General features: G+C 33.1%; 1 long non-coding RNA gene across 1 annotated transcript; it reads left to right on the top strand.

Annotated features, from left to right (window-relative positions):
- Nucleotides 1-16,730: 16,730 nt before the first annotated feature.
- LOC130047052 (uncharacterized) lies at nucleotides 16,731-19,303 on the top strand. The gene is made up of 4 exons (XR_008796115.1): nucleotides 16,731-17,081; nucleotides 17,789-17,893; nucleotides 18,008-18,527; nucleotides 19,087-19,303. It is a non-coding gene; the product is annotated as an uncharacterized LOC130047052 (long non-coding RNA).
- Nucleotides 19,304-21,224: the final 1,921 nt, after the last annotated feature.

Genomic DNA, 21,224 nt, shown 5'->3' on the forward strand with positions numbered 1-21,224 from the left:
ACAAAGTCTGGCAACAACAAAATATTCCCTGTTCACGCACAAGCCCACGTGTTTAACAATTACGTATGTATATTGTAGCTAGGTGATTTTCAATATCCATGACAGTGCCTTTTTATGAATTGACAAACACTGTGTGTGCATTAAAATATCTTTTAAACGTTTGGTGTTTTTTTTATTTAGCGAAATAAAAGTGGTTACGTGTACATATGTACCTTGTATTTGTGATTATGCGAATGCTTAATTACACGTATTTTCAGGTGAACATTTGCATTGTTTATTTTTTTTTTATTTTTGTTATATTAGAAAGGTCTAGGGAAAGCAAGACTATCCATAGTGTGACCCCATCTCAATATTCGTTGTCACTGGACCAGTGACCTTACTCGGCCTCTGGGACCTCCATGAGATTGCGTCGACTTCTGGCCTCTTGGAACCCCGTGAGGGTGTTGATTTCTGGCCCCTGGGACACCCTCCTTGAGATTGCGTCGATTTTCGGCCTCTGGGAGTCTCAAGAAATTGCGTCGAGATCAGAGTGAATTTATACGATTTCAATTTCGATCAAGACCAACGGGCTGCCATGTAGTAAATACAGAGAATTCCTGGTATTAATGCAGCTTCGGAGTCCGACAGGTCAATATTTGACATCTCAACAGCAAATATCGAAGTGCTTCATGTTTCCGGATTTCTAGATATAAAAAATAAAAGTAAATAGTAACCCATCTAACGCTATTTAGCGTTGATGGCTAAATGTATTTAAAGTCGTTTGTCTACGACTTGAAGTAGCAATAAATGTCTTTCAAGGACATGCGAACGCTGCTTGTATAAGTTACATTAAGGTAGATTTATAGACTTATAAAGATTTGTTCGAAATTACAAAGGGAGACCAACTCCACTTTTTATGCTGTTATATTTCCAAATACATGTAAGTTCGTAAAGGTGATCAGATTCTCAGTGACTTGATATCCTAGCTAGAGGTAGATTGATGACGTGTATATTTAGTCGTGCAATATGTGAATCCCTGTATTCAAACAAAGAAAACGCAACGGGCTGCATGTATAGTTATCCGCACTAGCTGTTAACGACAAACTCTCTCTCTCTCTCTCTCTCTCTCTCTCTCTCTCTCTCTCTCTCTCTCTCTCTGTGCGCACTTGCACATAGGCAGCTACGCGCCTGTACATTATTCTACAACTTTGTGACTTCATATCATGACGTTGGGCTTATGCCAGTGCTTACATTGTACATGAGGGTGAACTGCGACATACCGCGCCTACATGCGTCACAAAAAACGTTGTGATGAAAAGTATGCGAAGGGTTGCCGTTCATACTACAATGTACATGCATTTCCTTAAAATGATGGGATTTCTTTTTTTTTTTTTTTTTTTTTTTTTTTTGGTATTCACAGTTTTCTTTCATATTTGTGTTTACAGCCGTTAAAGTAGACACACTTCTACTATTTTATCTATCGAAATTCATCCCCGCATTGTTCACAACTGCACACCTTCATGAAGAAATGTCCATCCTTACAATTTGTAAAGATGTCAAAGGTTAAAACATTGGAAATATAGATATTAAGAAATATATCTCAGGTAAATCAAATTAGTCTGGGAAAAAACCCCACTTTCTACTTGTCTGTCCCTTTTATAGAGAACAAAGAGAAAAAATTCATATACATGTATAATGAAATTGGACTTGATATAAAGAACAAGGTACGGTTTTAGCCAAAGTCTGCCCTGTCAAGAAAATTCACCCAAGTACTAAATCTGGTATTTGAGGATGTGCCATTTATGAAAATGACCATTGTTATTCTTTATCTACCATAGTAGCTGTAATATATTCAACGGAAAACTCTATATTAAACTGACGATGTCACCAACTTTGACGTTAATTTTGACGTAATATATACGAGAGTTCTCCCCAATCGATGTTTTGAGTATGAAAATTAAAATTGTATCACACATGGAAGTATTAATTTTTGATAAATGCTTAATTATTGGTTTTTGTACTGATTTGAATGGGTATTAAATTCATGACTGTGTTAATTGATATAGTTTGTAAATTCCCAAGACAAACTGCATTTGTCTATAATTCTTATAACACCAGGCAAAATACTTAAGGAAAGCCACATAGTTCAATTATCCATAATCCGATACATTTGAATGACAGACATGCGCAGACATCGTTTATTGTGTTAAAGAGGTTCGCACTTGAGATTTAGTTTAAACAATATTTATTCGTAAATAATTCGATAATGTTTACAAACAATGTTTTATACATGAAATAGATTGAGAAACAAGCCAAAAGGCTTATATTAATCTCGCTCTAAATATCTTACAAGTAAGAGGTGAATGAAAATTCTAAGTAAAATAAGTCGTATACTAATTATTACAATACATGCAAAAAGAAATAAGAATAAGAGAGAAAAGCTGGAATTGAGTATTGGGAGAAAAAATAACACACGTTTATATGTATGATAAGTGTTGATACAGATCAATTGCATATAAACTATAGACAAAGTTGAAATAATAAATTGTATAGTTGTGCCATATAAATAATAAGTAATAAACACAGGTTTTCCACTTATTACAACCTTGGTGCACATGAGTATATTTTATATACAATATGACAGTATTACATGTAGATGTAGTAAAACAGCTTTCAGAACCTTTTACTTTCAACAAGATATTTTTGGGCTAAATAAAAAATGCTGTTGTTTTCACTTTCAGATAAATGTTCATTACCGTATAACAATAATTCTACATTAAGTGGATATGGCAGTGTCAAAATTGTATTGGTCCTAACTCTTGAGTACATATTACAGCGTAAAAGAAAATGATCAATACTTTCTACTTCTCCACAAATGCAAAGGGGTGAATTAAATAATTTTCTTTGAAACATATGAAGATTAAGAGCACTGCATTCTAATCTCAATTTTGCATGAAGAGTTTGTCCGATTCTTGTTCCTAAATAAAAATAGTTTGGAATATTAATGACTCTTATATTAAGATATTTCTTAAAGCTAGCTAGAGATGGATTTAATTGGACATTTCGAGGAAGTGCATTCCATTTCCTTATTGTAGATGGAAAAAATGAATTAAAGTATAGCTTGGTTCTAGAGTTGATTTCTTGCAGTGAATTAGTTGCTCTTGTGTTGTAGTTGTGACCTTGATTTCTCAGAGACTGGATTATATTGTTTAGATAATTGGGAGTCATGTTATGGTATATCTTCTGGAGTTGAATAAGTCGATGATTTTCTCTACGCTTTGACAATGGATCCCATCCCGTTTCCTTATATAGAAGATGCCTGGATGCTAGTCTATTACCTCCCGTAACTATTCTGGCTGCTTCTAACTGTATGTTTTCAATTTTATTAACTAAATATTCTGGTATATTGTCCCATATAATGTCAGCATATTCTAGGACGGGTCTTACAAATGAAAAATATATTTTTTGCAGAGTTTTTCTACCTAAGATAAACTTGACCCTTCGTAACATACTCAGGCGTGAATAGGCTTTTTTCACTATTTCGTCTATATGGACTTGCCAAGATAAATTACTACTGAAAATGACCCCTAAATGTTTATGAGATTCGACTTCTTTTAGATGAACATCGTTAAATATCAATGAAGAATGGAAAGGTTTCTTGACCTTATTAGATATAGTTAGACATTCTGTTTTAGTGGGATTAAAAGATACAAGCCATTGTTTTGACCATTTGTTGATTTTTTCGAGATCTTCATTAAGCAAAGATGCTGAAGTGTCTGCATTATCGACAACAATATAAAGTGATGTATCATCAGCAAACAGTTTGACCACACATGCAATATCTATGACCAAGTCATTTATATAAATAAGAAAAAGTAGAGGACCAAGTATACTCCCTTGGGGCACCCCAGACCTAATGTATCTTATGTCTGATTTACTACCATTAATAACGACGTACTGTTTCCTATCATTTAAGTAACTTCTAAACCAAGCGAGTAATTCACCACGAATTCCAATTTTTTCAAGCTTGTATAATAGCCCCTTATGCCATGCTTTGTCAAAGGCTTTACTTATATCGAAAAATATAACTCTAACTTCTTTTCCCTGATCGAGTGCCTTATAGAAGTCACTAGTAATACTTAACAATTGATTGACTGTAGAGTCGTTAGGTCTAAAGCCAGATTGATGTGACGTAAGAATAGCATTGGTATGGATAAAATTATATAAATATTTAAAGACACACTTTTCCATGCATTTATCAAGAATGCTTAATAGAGATATTGGCCTGTAATTACTGACGATACTACTATTGCCTTTTTTAAATACAGGGATAACATTTGCTATTTTCCATTGGTCTGGGACTTTAGACCTATGAAGCGATGAATTATAAAACTTACTTAAAGGTAAAGCAATAGTTGATGATGCTTGTTTAAGTAAAGTAGGATTGATGCAATCCGGCCCAGTGGCCTTGTTTGTATCGAGTGTTTCCAAGACATCTTTAACGTCTTGAGTAGAAATTACTATGCTTGAAAGAGTGTTTATGTCACCAGGATTGTCATCGTAGGGTAACTCAATATTTTCATCGTTTACTACTGCTTGGGAACAAAAATAAATATTAAATAAATCTGATTTTCCTTTAGTGTCACTTATCGGCGGGCTGTGTTCATCAATTTTAATTGGAGGATAAGTACTCGAGATTTTAGTACTAATGATTCTTTTTAGTTTTGTCCACCATTGTTTAGAATTTACTATACCTGATTTTAATGTATCAGCTACTTTTGTGTAATAAGTTTGTCTTGCATTTCTAATTTTGTTGATACATATATTTCTTGTTTTTCTATACCGTGCCCAATCACAAGGACAATCAGTTTTTTTAGCAGTTGAATGGTGACGTTTACGAATTCTAATAAATTTCCGAATATCGTTGTGCATCCATGGAGGTTCATTAGGGCGTGATGTAATGATTTTATTTGGAATTGTTTTTGTGGCTGAATCAGTAATGCAGTTTGATATGTTATTGCATGTTTGATCAATATCTTTACAAATCAGAGCATCCCAATCTGTATTCTTTAAGTGAGTTTGGTAATCTCGGAAATCTGTTTTAGGGTAGTTTCAATAGTGTGTGTTGTGTATTTTTGATTTCTGCATTGAAGGAGAATTAGGAAATAAAAAAAAAAAACTTGGGTCGCAATGCTTGTTATTGAGCTATCTAGTACAGTGTTTTAAATAGGCCCCTATTACTTTTTTGCACTCAAGATCTATTCGTTTAAACATTTATGTTTACTAATAATGGAAATGAATAATGAACTTTTTGCACTTGATATACGAAAAAACTCATGATATCAAATTGGAGAGTATACAAAGACAAATTAGAAGTAATGTCAATTTCTAAAATTTTACACAATTTTCAAGGTTTTGTCCTAAAATTTAAGGTGGGACTTTAAAAAGTGGAGGTTAGAAATTAAATTTTAAAATTATTGGTGAAAACAATGAATTTTTATATAAAATTTCGAGTAATTCAATTCAAACATTTTTTTAAGAATCGATGTTCTACTTGGAAAAATATATCAACCAAATTAATAAATTCCAACATTTTGAACTACTTACAAGTATCATAAATTATAAAACTGAAATACACGTACAGGAGTATAAAAATAGAAGATATATTGGATGAAAAAGAAACTGTAATATGAAGATTTATAACTTTTTGATTAATCAATTATTCTGCCACAAAATATTGTTCCTGCCAAACCCTCTAAAAATTTGAATTGATACAAAGTTTTTCAACTGGATAGGGTTCAGTATTTGTAATATGCTTGCACCAATGGGATCAGCATTAAATCAGTTTTTATTTAGTTGTAGCATCCTGCGCAGTTTTGCTCAAAAGCTCAGGCGCTAACTTCCTTAAATTGCTTAAAATCACATATAGGTCTTGTTACATGTAGGTACCGCTCTCTATACTAGTTACATGTAGATAACGCCCTCTATACTAGTTACATATAGATAACGCCCTCTATACTAGTTACATGTAGATAACGCCCTCTATACTAGTTACATGTAGATAACGCTCTCTATACTAGTTACATGTAGAACGCCCCCTATACTAGTTACATGTAGATAACGCCCTCTATACTAGTTACATGTAGATAACACCCTCTATACTAGTTACATGTAGAACGCCCTCTATACTAGTTATATGTAGATAACGCCCTCTATACTAGTAACATGTAGATAACGCCCTCTATACTAACTACATGTAGATAACGCCCTCTATACTAGTTACATATAGATAACGCCCTCTATACTAGTAACATGTAGATAACGCCCTCTATACTAGTTACATGTAGATAACGCCCTCTATACTAGTTACATATAGATAACGCCCTCTATACTAGTTACATGTAGATAGCGCCCTCTATACTAGTTACATATAGATAACGCCCTCTATACTAGTTACATATAGATAACGCCCCCTATACTAGTTACATGTAGAACGCCCTCTATACTAACTACATGTAGATAACGCTCTCTATACTAGTTATATGTAGATAACGCTCTCTATACTAACTACATGTAGATAACACCCTTTATACTAGTTATATGTAGATAACGCCCTCTATACTAGTTACTTGTAGATAACATCCTCTATACTAGTTACATGTAGATACCGCCCTCTATACTAGTTATATGTAGATAACGCTCTCTATACTAGTTACATGTAGATAACGCCCTCTATACTAGTTACATGTAGATAACGCCCTCTATACTAGTTACATGTAGATAACGCCCTCTATACTAGTAACATGTAGAACGCCCTCTATACTAGTTACATGTAGATAACACCCTCTATACTAGTTACATGTAGATAACGCCCTCTATACTATTTACATGTAGATACCGCCCTCTTTACTAGTTACATTTAGATAACACACTCTATACTAGTTACATGTAGAACGCCCTCTATACTAGTTACATGTAGATAACGCCCTCTATACTAGTTACATGTAGATAACGCCCTCTATACTAGTTACATATAGATAATGCCCTCTATACTAGTTACATATAGATAACGCCCTCTATACTAGTTACATGTAGATAACGCCTTCTATACTATTTACATGTAGATACCGCCCTCTTTACTAGTTACATTTAGATAACACACTATATACTAGTTACATGTAGAACGCCCTCTATACTAACTACATGTAGATAACACCCTCTATACTAGTTATATGTAGATAGCGCCCTCTATACTAGTTACATATAGATAACGTTCTCTATACTAGTTACATGTAGATAACTCTCTCTATACTAGTTATATGTAGATAACGCCCTCTATACTAGTTACATGTAGATAGCGCCCTCTATACTAGTTACATATAGATAACGCCCTCTATACTAGTTACATGAGGATATCTTATTCCCCTCGTTGCTAAAGCCTGTGATCTTAAAAAAAATCAGCATCTGCACACTTTTATTGAACACAACAAACAATGAATTTCGTCAGTTGCTAAACATGTCCTCCTAAGTAAGACAAATATTATCTTCAAACCTATCGCTTTCAGGTAGTTTTAAAACGCTTTATACAAAAAGTCTTTTCGTTGCAATTTGTCATATATACATTGAAACCAAAATAGCCTACTTCAAAATTGTTTGCTAGATCTATCATTAAGGAGTAAGGTGTAGTGAATTTTCAGACATTTGTTCCATCTAGCAGCAGTGCATTACAGATTCACAATACAAGGAGTGATTACAGAGTGTACATGCTCTTCACGAGAGAGAGAGAGTCAATATTGACAGATGAAAGCCATTGGCATAATGGGGAAATAGTAAGAGAGAGAGAGATTAAGAAATGGAATGAGGGTATTGTTTGGACGAAATGAAAATCACTGCACTTGACAAGCGATTGAAAGCATAATGGATTTTAAAAATCAAACATGTCGAGAAATATCCGACGTAAAAGCTGAGCTTTGTTAAAAAGAAAAAAAAATACGCACTCATACAAATCATGATTGTAAAATGATTCACCAAACCTATTCATCTTTATTCTCTTCATTTAGATACATGTAACCTGGGGACTTTATGGTAAATTTAATCATATAACCAAGTGTGTATAGATCTATACTCCTTAACCCCATTTTATTTTCGCTTCGCCTTTTCTCTTATTTGGTGATTTTAAAACTGGGTGAATATAAATTATTTCTTCATTTTTAAGTAGCAAGAAACAACTTTGGATGAATTTAAATTTGAGTAAAATGATTTTCCAGTGTGTGGTTGAAAATGACATGGGAAGAAACGTTCCCTCTACTCGGTATACGCAAAGATGTTCTATCAAAATAATGGCTGTTAGATTTTAATCCTTCAAAAACAAAAGCCGTTTTCTTTTGTACAAAGCATGTACATATACGTGTACATGCTTCCCTTGTTTACATTTTGAAAATTGTAATTTAGATTTTGTGTCAACACATAAACACCTAGGTATCACTTTCTCACATGATCTCACATGGTCAGCTTACATTGATTCGCTGTTAGCCAATGCTTATAAAAAAAAAAACTTGGACTACTTAAAAAATTACAGATTAAGGTCAGTTCGAAAACTTTAGCTATTTTATATACTACTTTCATTAGACCTCCTCTAGAATATGCATCTGAAGTATTGGGTGGGCGTTCAAATTAAGATTCTGAAAAACTTGAAAAACTACAGTTAGCAGCAGCAAGATCGGTTACTGGACTAACATCATTGGCATCACGGGAATCTCTGTTTTGAAACTGAGTACCTACCTACATGTACCTATCCTCTTCGTGCCCAGTGGCACATAAGGCTGATACCAGATCCCTCCATTTGTTTCTATCCATAGCCATCTTTTCTATTCCCTTCCAGGTTTTTCCCATCTTCTTTATATCTTTTTCTATAGTCTGAGTCGTAACCACTCATTGTTAGAAGATTGACAAAATTAAGAATAACTATGTACAAAATTTATCACAATATGGTACCCGAGTATCTGAAAGAAATTTTACCAAATATTCGTTCACATGAATCAAATTACGTTACAAGACAATCGCAAAATGATGGCATTCCTAAATGCAGATTGTCTAGACAATAAAATATGTTCAAATCATATGCACAGGTGTTAGAATTGATACTTCGTCTAAATTTCTCATATTTCTCTTTCGAATCGATATGGAATCATCATTGCTCGTGGGGTATTGATGTTCTTGGATTTCGTGGGTCACTCTTACACACGAATTTACGTGTCCTCGAAATTTCTTTTTTAAACCAAGAAGAGTTATCTCTCCTAGTGACATCGTATCGCTTACCCACGAAATTACGTCCCTACGAACCAGCAAAATTTGGCAAAATGTTCCTTACCCACGAACATTGGCCCCATGAATTAAAATGATTCCACAGCATTTAACATTCATTCTGACATGTTTTCCCCATATATGTCACAGGATGAAATATCCCATGTTTAATATCTTAATATAATTTCATTAAAATTATTCATCATTTTATCGTTAGCCGTTTCATTTCATTCACATTCATCGGGATGAACGCTGATTGGCAGGGAGAGAGAGAGAGAGAGAGAGAGAGAGAGAGAGAGAGAAGTATGGTTTGTGTATGGTTGTGATTATCTTGCGAGTTGTTTCACTGGTTTTGGTGCTATATGTATATAAGTAAGATTCGCCCCAATACTGCACTCTTACCCAGACCAATCGACTGAATATATTTACGTATAAAGTGACTAAAGTCATTAATTAAGAATTTGAATTTACTCTATTGCTAATTATTTACATAATATTTTAATTTCTAGATATTTTTAAATCATTATCATTTTACTAAATTGTGTGAATGATAGAGTGAAAGACTACTTAATGATTTTATGTAAAGGATATATAAGCCAAAAAATGTCCATTCTTTGAGAGAAAGAACTGATCGAGGCCGTAGGCCCGAGATCAGTTCATTTCGCACAGAATGGACAGTTTGAGGCTTATATTCTACTTAAAACATTACAGCTTTTGTTTTAAGAATGGACAGACTCCGGTAAACCCATTGACAATGGTAATTATGAATAAAGCTATTTTTGAATAATCTGATAATATAACCAGTCTTGCGTAGAACTCTGTTTCTTTTGTTCACTTATTGAACAGTGTCAGGTATAAGTAGTCTTGTACTGAAGGTTTTATATTCACTCACTCTATAGTACTGAGCCAAACTCTGATGGGGAGAGTATTTTCATTGCACAATCAAAATTTAAGGATTTTAATGAAAGTACTGCAAATATTGTCTTAATGAGTGCTATATTCTGGATATGAAAGGTGAGAAAGTTATGGAACCAAATTTTGATCTGAAAAGCATTGTTTTCGAATATTTGGATGAGGAAATAATTAATGCCAGTCAAAAGAACTCAATACATGAAATGAAATATTCATGAAAGCGAAAATAATAATTCCGAATTAGGATATACTGATATAGAAAACATGAATAAAGCGTTGTGAAGAAGTTTGGAGTGTGCCTCTGAATCCAGCAAAATTCAAATACAGTATGGAAATTTAAGTTTTGATGCGATATAATAATGGCAGTGTTTCAGTGATGGAATTTAAGTTTTGATGCGATATAATAATGGCAGTGTTTCAGTGATGGAAATTTAAGTTTTGATGCGATATAATAATGGCAGTGTTTCAGTGATGGAATTTAAGTTTTGATGCGATATAATAATGGCAGTGTTTCAGTGATGGAAATTTAAGTTTTGATGCGATATAATAATGGCAGTGTTTCAGTGATGGAAATTTAAGTTTTGATGCGATATAATAATGGCAGTGTTTCAGTGATGGAAATTTAAGTTTTGATGCGATATAATAATGGCAGTGTTTCAGTGATGGAAATTTAAGTTTTGATGCGATATAATAATGGCAGTGTTTCAGTGATGGAATTTAAGTTTTGATGCGATATAATAATGGCAGTGTTTCAGTGATGGAAATTTAAGTTTTGATGCGATATAATAATGGCAGTGTTTCAGTGATGGAAATTTAAGTTTTGATGCGATATAATAATGGCAGTGTTTCAGTGATGGAAATTTAAGTTTTGATGCGATATAATAATGGCAGTGTTTCAGTGATGGAAATTTAAGTTTTGATGCGATATAATAATGGCAGTGTTTCAGTGATGGAAATTTAAGTTTTGATGCGATATAATAATGGCAGTGTTTCAGTGATGGAATTTAAGTTTTGATGCGATATAATAATGGCAGTGTTTCAGTGATGGAAATTTAAGTTTTGATGCGATATAATAATGGCAGTGTTTCAGTGATGGAAATTTAAGTTTTGATGCGATATAATAATGGCAGTGTTTCAGTGATGGAAATTTAAGTTTTGATGCGATATAATAATGGCAGTGTTTCAGTGATGGAAATTTAAGTTTTGATGCGATATAATAATGGCAGTGTTTCAGTGATTTTATTTAAGTTTTGATGCGATATAATAATGGCAGTGTTTCAGTGATGGGAATTTAAGTTTTGATGCGATATAATAATGGCAGTGTTTCAGTGATGGAAATTTAAGTTTTGATGCGATATAATAATGGCAGTGTTTCAGTGATGGAAATTTAAGTTTTGATGCGATATAATAATGGCAGTGTTTCAGTGATGGAAATTTAAGTTTTGATGCGATATAATAATGGCAGTGTTTCAGTGATGGAAATTTAAGTTTTGATGCGATATAATAATGGCAGTGTTTCAGTGATGGAAATTTAAGTTTTGATGCGATATAATAATGGCAGTGTTTCAGTGATGGAAATTTAAGTTTTGATGCGATATAATAATGGCAGTGTTTCAGTGATGGAAATTTTAGTTTTGATGCGATATAATAATGGCAGTATTTCAGTGATTTTATTTAAGTTTTGATGCGATATAATAATGGCAGTGTTTCAGTGATGGGAATTTAAGTTTTGATGCGATATAATAATGGCAGTGTTTCAGTGATGGAAATTTAAGTTTTGATGCGATATAATAATGGCAGTGTTTCAGTGATGGAAATTTAAGTTTTGATGCGATATAATAATGGCAGTGTTTCAGTGATGGAAATTTAAGTTTTGATGCGATATAATAATGGCAGTGTTTCAGTGATGGAAATTTAAGTTTTGATGCGATATAATAATGGCAGTGTTTCAGTGATGGGAATTTAAGTTTTGATGTGATATAATGATGGCAGTGTTTCAGTGATGGAAATTTTAGTTTTGATGCGATATAATAATGGCAGTGTTTCAGTGATGGAAATTTTAGTTTTGATGCGATATAATAATGGCAGTGTTTCAGTGATTTTCCCGATATCTGTGTTGACTCTTACTTGTAGGGGATTTAAAATTAAATTTGTATCTCTTTGACAAATGTATTGTCTTTCTCTTATTTTCAGCCTACCTGTAGACGTCTAATAAGTCATTGGGTTTACCTTGCACTGTCCAATAAGTTGGCAATTACTGTCCATTATTTTTAAAAACGAACAGTATCTGTCCTTTCTTAAAAATAATGGACAGTAATTGCCAACTTATTGGACACTTACAGGTAACCTTTTCACTACAAGTGGACTTTCTCCTATATAGAAGCCTAAAAAGACAAAGGATTGAGTAACAAAAATGTTTTAAATATCTTTAGATTCCCCTCCAGAATTTGGACAATAAACAACTTAATGAACCTTTACCACTACTTTGTGATTTATTCACATTGACTAGCCTAGGTAGACGGGGGGGGGGGGGGGGGGGGGGGGGTAACCTTAATTTTGGGAGTACTGGTTACTTGCTCTCTTTTAAGACTAGTATTTAATAAAACTTCATTTTCCTCTTTTCTAAGGACTTTATAAATTGGACATTGATTTATTTTTTCAATATGCTGTTTCAAATCCTCTAGTTCAGTCTCCTTACTTGTCTCCCAGTCTGTGGTCATGTTTACATAAATAATGGGGCTATACTTGCTGTATATATATAATGTAAATTAAAATCCTAAAAGTAAGATAGTATGCAAACAATTTACAACTGCATAGGTATGATGAAAATTCAATGTGATTAGGTTAGTCCCTACCTATACCAACTTGTGCGTTTTATATGTACCGATTCATTAAATAGGTTTTCTTATCAAAGTAAGTATGGTATTTCGTTTGAAAATTTAAACCGCCCCAAAAATTGATTTTATGCTAAAACACAACTTTCTTATTCATTCTGAAACACTGGAAAGGCAGGGAAATATAAAATTCCTCTTTTATTCTTACACTGTAATTTAGGTGTGGCATATACTTCCAATCAGAACCAAAACTGCGGTTTAGAGGAAGACATATATGACAGACTTTGTATATTATGCAAAAAAACCGCAGACGATGAGTATCACGTTTTCTTTATTGTATGTTCTTATTCAAACATTATAGAACAAAATTATTTCCATGTTTTACATTTTTGAATGAAATTTTCCTTGACAGACTGCAGAATTCTTGCATTCAGTGTATATGGACAGGTAATCTTTATTGTATAGAAAACGTACAATGTGTATTTTTCATTGTTGGATACCCTTCGTAGCCCTCTCCAGAAATTACGACTTTTTCTCTCTCTCTCCAGAGAGTTTAGAGTTTTCTCTCTCTCCAGAGAGTTTAGAGTTCTCTCTCTCTCTCTCTCTCTCTCTCTCTCTCTCTCTCTCTCTCTCTCTCTTCGTAGTTTTATAGTTTTTTCCCTATCCAGAGTGTTTAGTCTCTCTCTCTCTCTCTCTCTCTCTCTCTCTCTCTCTCTCTCTCTCTCTCTCTCTCTCTCCGTAGTTTATAGTTTTCTCTCTATCCAGAGTATTTATAGTTTCCTCTCTCTCCCCATAGTTTAAATTTTTTCTCTCTCTCCAGAGTATTTATAATTTTTTTCTCTCACTCTCTAGAGAGTATATACTCTTCTCTCTTCCCATAGTTTATAGGTTTTTAGCTCTTCAGAGAATTTATCATTTTCTACCTCTCCAGAGAGTTTAGAGTTCTCTCTCTCTTTAGTAATTTTATAGTTTCTCTCTCTCTCTCTCTCTCTCTCTCTCTCTCTCTCTCTCTCTCGCATTCATAGTTTTCTCCCAAGCTCTCTCCAGAGTATTTATAGTTTTCTCTCTCTCCATAGTTGATAGTTTTCTTTCTCCCCCCATAGTTGATAGTTTTTCTTCTCTCCAGAGAGGTTATCATTTTCTCTTTCTTCAGAGTATTTAGTTTTTTCTCTTCAGTGTTTATAGTTTTCTCTTTCTTTAGAGAGTTTAAAGCTCTCTCTCTCTCTCTCTCTCTCTCTCTCTCTCTCTCTCTCTCTCTCTCTCTCTCTCTCTCTCTCTCTCTGGTCATACTGTACATGTACTGTCGGTATAAAGTCTGACTGTGTAAAAGATGAATTCCAATTTGTATTTAACTGTATAGCTAACAAACCTTTTCCCCCTTCAATCATTTTGTTATATTTTCATGTACTATACTGTTGTAGCGGCCAATCGAGTTCGATCGCCGTTGGTCAGTTAGTTGGTAGAGCACCTGACTAGAGATTCAGAGGTCCCGGGTTCGAATCCCGGTCTTGCCCGTTGCATTTTCTCCTTTCCTGTTACATTTGGTGCCATAGCTGACGGGTGAAAACATTTAAGGAGGGAGCGATGTCAGCCAGGTTCGATCGCCGGTGGCAAGATAGCTCAGTTGGTAGAGCACCTGATTAGAGTTTCAGGAGGCCCAGGTTTATGAGGTGCCGTTTTAATATTTTTGAGGTATTTTCTGATATCAAAAAAAGAATTATTGATATCAATAATTCCAATTCCTGATATCAAAAAATAATTCTTGATATCAAAAAATAATTCTTGATATCAAAAAATCATTTTCTGATATCAAGAATTGGAATTCCTGATATCAAAAAATTATTTTCTGATATCAAAAAATCGAATTCTTGATATCAGAAAATAAGGTTGATTTTCTGATATCATAAAATCGAATTTTTGATATCAAAAAATCATTTTCTGATATCAAGAAATCGAATTTTTGATATCAAAAATTGAATTTTTGATATAAAAAAAGAATTCATATTTTTTGATATCAAAAAATCACATTTTTGATATCAAAAATTCGAATTCTTGATATCAATAAATAACTTGATTTTCTGATATCAAGAATTTGATTTTTTGATATCATAAAATCATTTTTTGATATCAAGAATTAGATTTCTTGATATCAGAAAATGATTTTTTGATATCAAAAAATGATTTGTATTTTCTGATATCAGAAAATCGATTTTTTGATATCAGAAAATAAGACTCATATAAAACTACGATCGACTTAATGAATGCTCCCCGTGATGCACCTTCAGCTTCCCGCCTGAAGTTGCGAACCTTGTATGCACGTGGGGAATAAATGGTGAATCTAGATCTAATTCATTATGGCAAATTCTTCCATATCTACAATGGTCAGCACTGCTTTGTCCGCAATTCGCTATGAAGTGAACGGGGTCGATCCTGAAGATGTGCAAACGAGACCCGTGGAGAATGATGATCATGGAGACGCACTGTACAAAACAACGGCTACCAGTCATGATGGCTTGTTGAATGTTCCTTAACATGTCATGCTCAGCAGTCCCATTATCCGCCATTTTTCATATCACATATACTGATGTTATAGAAGGATTTCAAGAAAATAAGTCATCATAAATAAGATTACCGGAAAAAAGGGTTGATATTCATTACATTTGCATTAAATATATATACTACTGACGAGCCCGCAGGGCGAAAGCGCTATAGATAAAAGTTTGAGTATTGGATTTTATTTTTTGACTTTATATATATATATATATATATATATATATATATGTATGTATGAACTCTTTCCCTGATTGTTAATTCAATGACAAACGAGGAGAGCAAAATAGATAAGACTACCGCCAAAACTCCGGATGCAGAAAGTAACCCGAACTTGAATATGTCCAGAATTATCAAGAACCTTATAAAATTCCTTCTATCGTTAAAAAAAAATCTTCAAAGAATCTGAAATATCAACGAATTTTAGAAAGCAAATCGGACACTGTAGACTGTAGGCCTAGTTCAGCGATTTTCTATGGGTCAAGGGAGTATTCATTATTTATGTAAAGGTTTTTCGCCATTTTCTTTTATTTTCTGATATCAGAAAATGTATTTTGTGATATCAAGAAATCAGTTTGAATTCCTGATATCAGAAAATCATTTTTTGATATCAGAAAATCGATTTTTTGATATCAGAAAATGTCTTATATTTTTGATATCAAGAATGTGAATTTCTGATATCAAAAAATTATATTTTTTGATATCAGAAAATATGATGTATTTTTTGATATCAGAAAATGATTTTTTGATATCAAATATTCGAAGTTTTGATATCAGAAAATGACTTTCATTATTTGATATCAAGAATTCGAATTTCTGATATCAAAAAATGATTTTCTGATATCAAAAAATATACTTTTTGATATCAAAAAATGATTTTTTGATATCAGAAAATACTTCAAAAATATTAAAACGGCGCCTCATACAGGTTGGAATCCCGGTTTGGCCCGTTGCATTTTCTCCCTAGCTCCCTGTTACATTTGTCATAACTGACCTTTGGCCCATGGAGAGGGCTTATATAGGCATTGTGCCATCTGCCTATAATCCTATTTATGTATGTATTTTCTATATATATACATGAATAGAATAGCCGTGTTTCGAGTTCCTTCGGAACACCCGGGATTTTTCGTATTTAGCCACGCCGGTCACGTGATATGAGCAAAATGTTCCACAGGGGTACTTCCGGTTAATTTTGTTTACACTGCACTCACAGCACTGGTAACAAAATTGTTTTTGCCAAAATATAGATTTTGCGGCACAAACTGTCGCAAATCAGATAAAGGATAGCAAGGGATATATATTTACTTGGGAAGATGTCAAAGTTTACCTTTTCCCAAACCCAGGAAAAGCGTTCACGCAGAGGAAACGATGGCGTCATTTGTGTAGAAAACCACGAGCAGCCGAAATTGAGTGCGATTATTACATTCCGTGAAAGCTGAACCAACAAAGAAACATCATTGTTCTAGCCAGTTTCCTTATTTTAACTTTTAGGAAAACCAAGAGGTTTGTACTGACTCTTGAAAATATAATATAGACTGTGCAAAATCTTGTCAATCTTAAGAATAGGTATACTTGTACCCTCATCCACATCTGAGCAGTGTATGTATTTTACAACGGTGTTCATGTGACATTAAATAGAGAATTTCAATTATGAACTTATGGTTCAGGCTCATAAAAATTACGAAGCAATTTCACAAGGGAGTGAGAGGGGGAGCGGGGGGTATATATATCTACCAATTAAATAAAATATGAGAACACCAGATAATATATCCCTACGGATCTATACTAGAATTTGCATGATCATTTATTCAAGCTCCATACCGATGGTTCATTCACTGCAAAATTTTGAATTATATCAAAGAACATTGATCTTTTCTCCAACTTTTAATACCAATCAAGCACAGGCAATATGCATCGCTTGGGGTACTCTTTAATAGTAAATTCGAACACAAGTGATGCATATTGCCTGTGCAATCAAGGTACTTTGCATGTACATGTACATCAGATATGTACATTTCCACTCAAACCACTTATATACAAGAATGGAACCAGCTGAACATGAGCCAGGTTATATATTATGTATTTGCTCTCCTACCCCTTTGATTCAGTACTGTGTAAGGAAATATACTATTGAGTATATATATATTTTAAAAAGAATAACAAAGAACAACAATTTTCATTCATATTTCATTCAACATATATATACACAGGTTCTGGTTGATAACAATGGCTGATCTGCATATAATGACTGCTAGTTATTGGCTGGTATGCAGTGAAAGGGAGCTAAAAAGGAGTAAAAAGTTCATATCAGCCAGGTGAGAATTAATTTCTTCTTTTTTGTGTGTTATACAAATGTAATTCTTTTCTTTTGCTGCTTCAAATCTTGTGTATTTGAAAATTTTCAGTCTAATATTTTGGCAATGTTATAGGTAGTGTGGCTTAAATAAACCAGTGTTAAGGAATATCCAGTAATGGCATGACATCATGAGAGTTTGGCATACCAACATTCAGATGATTAATGACGAAACTGAAGACCTCAAGTGAAAGGCATGGAAAATGATCCTGTTCCCATATACCTGAAAAAGAGGAGGGATGCCACAATATTGATAATAGACTTTTGTCAATTTGAGAAGCAAAGACGTAAAAAAAATAAAAAATAATAATAATATAAATGCTGAAATTATAATTCATGTATTTGTTAAAAATACTGTTCACTGTACATACATGCATATTTTTTTTAACTTATTTGGAAATACATGAAGTAATTCATATTAAAACTGTGAATGTATGAGTTTTCATGATTTTATTTATATTTAAGTCAATTCACCTTTTTCAAACTTTTGATGCATATGACGGATTTCCTCTGCATTGCTATATCTATCAGGCCCAGCACAATCTCTATATTTAGCTATATAGTTTTATAAAGCTATTTCAAACAGCTTCATTAAGGTTAATCGATCCTCGTGTGATGTCATAGGTTTTTGCAAAAATCTTTATAAAATTAAACTTTGCGCATGAAAGAAATATATCTTCAGAAGAATTTTATTTACTTTATAAAATAAAAAATTTGGTAGACTATTGATATTGAAAAAATGTATATTTTCTATAGATAATCAATTCTTTATAGTTCAAAAAATGTTGTCAAGGGCAATAACTCCTATGCTGGTATTTCTCCTACTGCATGTCTATTATGTATGATTTCCCTAATATCCACAATTAATTTATACATATTTATGAATTAACAGTTTTCTTAAACTGTTGACATTTAAAATTTGTCATTTCAACAAGATTTTATCTATTTTAATTCTTCTGTACAACGAAAATGTGTGATTTTCTGATGTTAACATATACTTCCGTTTTTTATGTCTGACATCTTTAAAAATGTGGCAACATACATATTTTCTATGGTTATTGTTTGAATTTAACTATATTGAATGGAAATTAATACAGTTTTTGCACTTTTAACCATTATTATTGATAAGTCACATGAGGATCGATCGACCTTAAGCTAGTTTCGATTAAATTTCTTAAGTGCAATGACACATAACAATATACATGTACTTTGAACTAACCACAACACTATTCTAGGTATAGATCATATGTCATTTTAAGAATTTTCATGAAAAGAGAATTTCTTTTGTATTGATAACTGTCCACTACCTTGTGTGTGTCGAAGCTTTGATAAGTATATGATGACTTTACAATGTGGAATCTGGAACAACTTAATAATCCTAAACATTTGACAATTTTGAATCAAAATTCTTCCTAAGGTACATGTACATTAGTTTAAGAAGCTTTTTTTGTTTACAGTGTGTTGTTTCAAGTACAAGGATGAAATATTTTCACTTAGAAATTCAATTTTTATGCTTTAAAAATATATTTGATAGAAGATTTGAAATAGTTATATCAAGCAATTTCAATTAGCTTTAAAAAGCTATATAGCTTGATTAGCATATTTATATAGCTAAGTATACTAGAGATTGTGCTGGACCAGTCTATGAACACATAATTGAAATTATGTTGCTGAAAGGAATAATATTACCTTAATCATGATCAGATATATATTTTGTTCAGTGATATAAATATGAGCAGTAATCACAAATACCTACTGGATTGTGAAAAGTCAATAAAATGACTTCAACAATAAATAGTCATGCTAAAAATTCTTCCAATTACATGAGTATATCATTAAAAGTCGAACTCCAAAGACTTAATTTGTAACACAAGTATTAGTTGATAAATAATTATTTTCAAATTAGACAGCATATTGACTATACCCAAGTAGATAATTTTATCCTCACCCACATATGGCTATATCATTGCACTTAGAAACCCAGTCTAATTCAATCTAAACTAGCTTTAAATAATAAAGCCATTTCAAATACCTATAATATTATAGCTAATCTATTACTTTTCACTGTGTATTGTCATTATCTAAATTTTATATCAATAATTATCAGGTCCAGTCCAAAGACTATTTCTACCTATGTAGCTACTTATAGCTACCTAGGTATTTAAACCTACTCCAGGTAGCTATTTTTACCTATGTTTTCCTTTACTTGCATTTCGTGGCCAAACGCAGGAACAGCGCAACATGGTGTGTACCAAATTTCTTGATTCACTTATACTGACAATGAATACCACAAAAATATTGGACAAAAAATTATTACTTTCAAATTTGCATCAATAACTGCACCCACTTCCATTCTCTAGGAACTTAGGATCAAAGATACATGATAAGAAGTCTAGAATGTTTTACAAATCTTTATCAATTTTAAAGTTAACATTCATGCACTCTTACATTAAAAGTTTTTGAGTCGATTTTTCATGCAACTTCCTCTACATTTTCAAATCAATTTAAAAAAAAAAAAAAAACATTCATAGAGTACATGAACACTTTGTGCAAGAATCTTATAAACCTGTGTAATTAGGACAAGTTTGTTGCTTACGATCGAACAAGAACGGAGCAGTATTAATTATCGAAAAATTTGCCAAAATTACCTATAATATATAATATATATATATAGTTGCTCTATGTTAAGAAAAGTTTATTTATCATGAACTTGTAATTTTTCATTATTTTATATATCTTTTGGATAATCACTCTTTATGATTGATGCGTAACAGGAAGAGAGAAAATGCAACGAACCCGGGCCCCCTGAATCTCTAGTCAGGTGCTCTACCAACCCGGGCCCCCTGAATCTCTAGTCAGGTGCTCTACCAACCCGGGCCCCCTGAATATCTAGTCAGGTGCTCTACCAACCCGGGCCCCCTGAATATCTAGTCAGGTGCTCTACCAACCCGGGCCCCCTGAATATCTAGTCAGGTGCTCTACCAACTGAGCTATCTGGACACCGGCAAGCGAACCCGGTTGACCGCTTCAGATGTATATGAACTTTGTATTCTTTAAAATAGGCACTCTGCACTGGGCCCAAAGTTGGAAATTAATTACTTATTTGTTTAAATATTTTTAATACTCTTGTAGTATGTATCATTATAAAATCAGATTTAGTATTGTTTTGAAGAAACTCCAGCTTGGCAAGAGCTGGAAATCACAAGAAAATGCTGACCAGTAAATCAATGACGAGCACATCTCAAATCCTCTGTGGTCCGAATTTCATTAGGGTCGAAATCTCCGACAACCTA

This window comes from Ostrea edulis, chromosome 6 (assembly GCF_947568905.1).
Source record: "Ostrea edulis chromosome 6, xbOstEdul1.1, whole genome shotgun sequence".
NCBI lineage: Eukaryota > Metazoa > Mollusca > Bivalvia > Ostreida > Ostreidae > Ostrea > Ostrea edulis.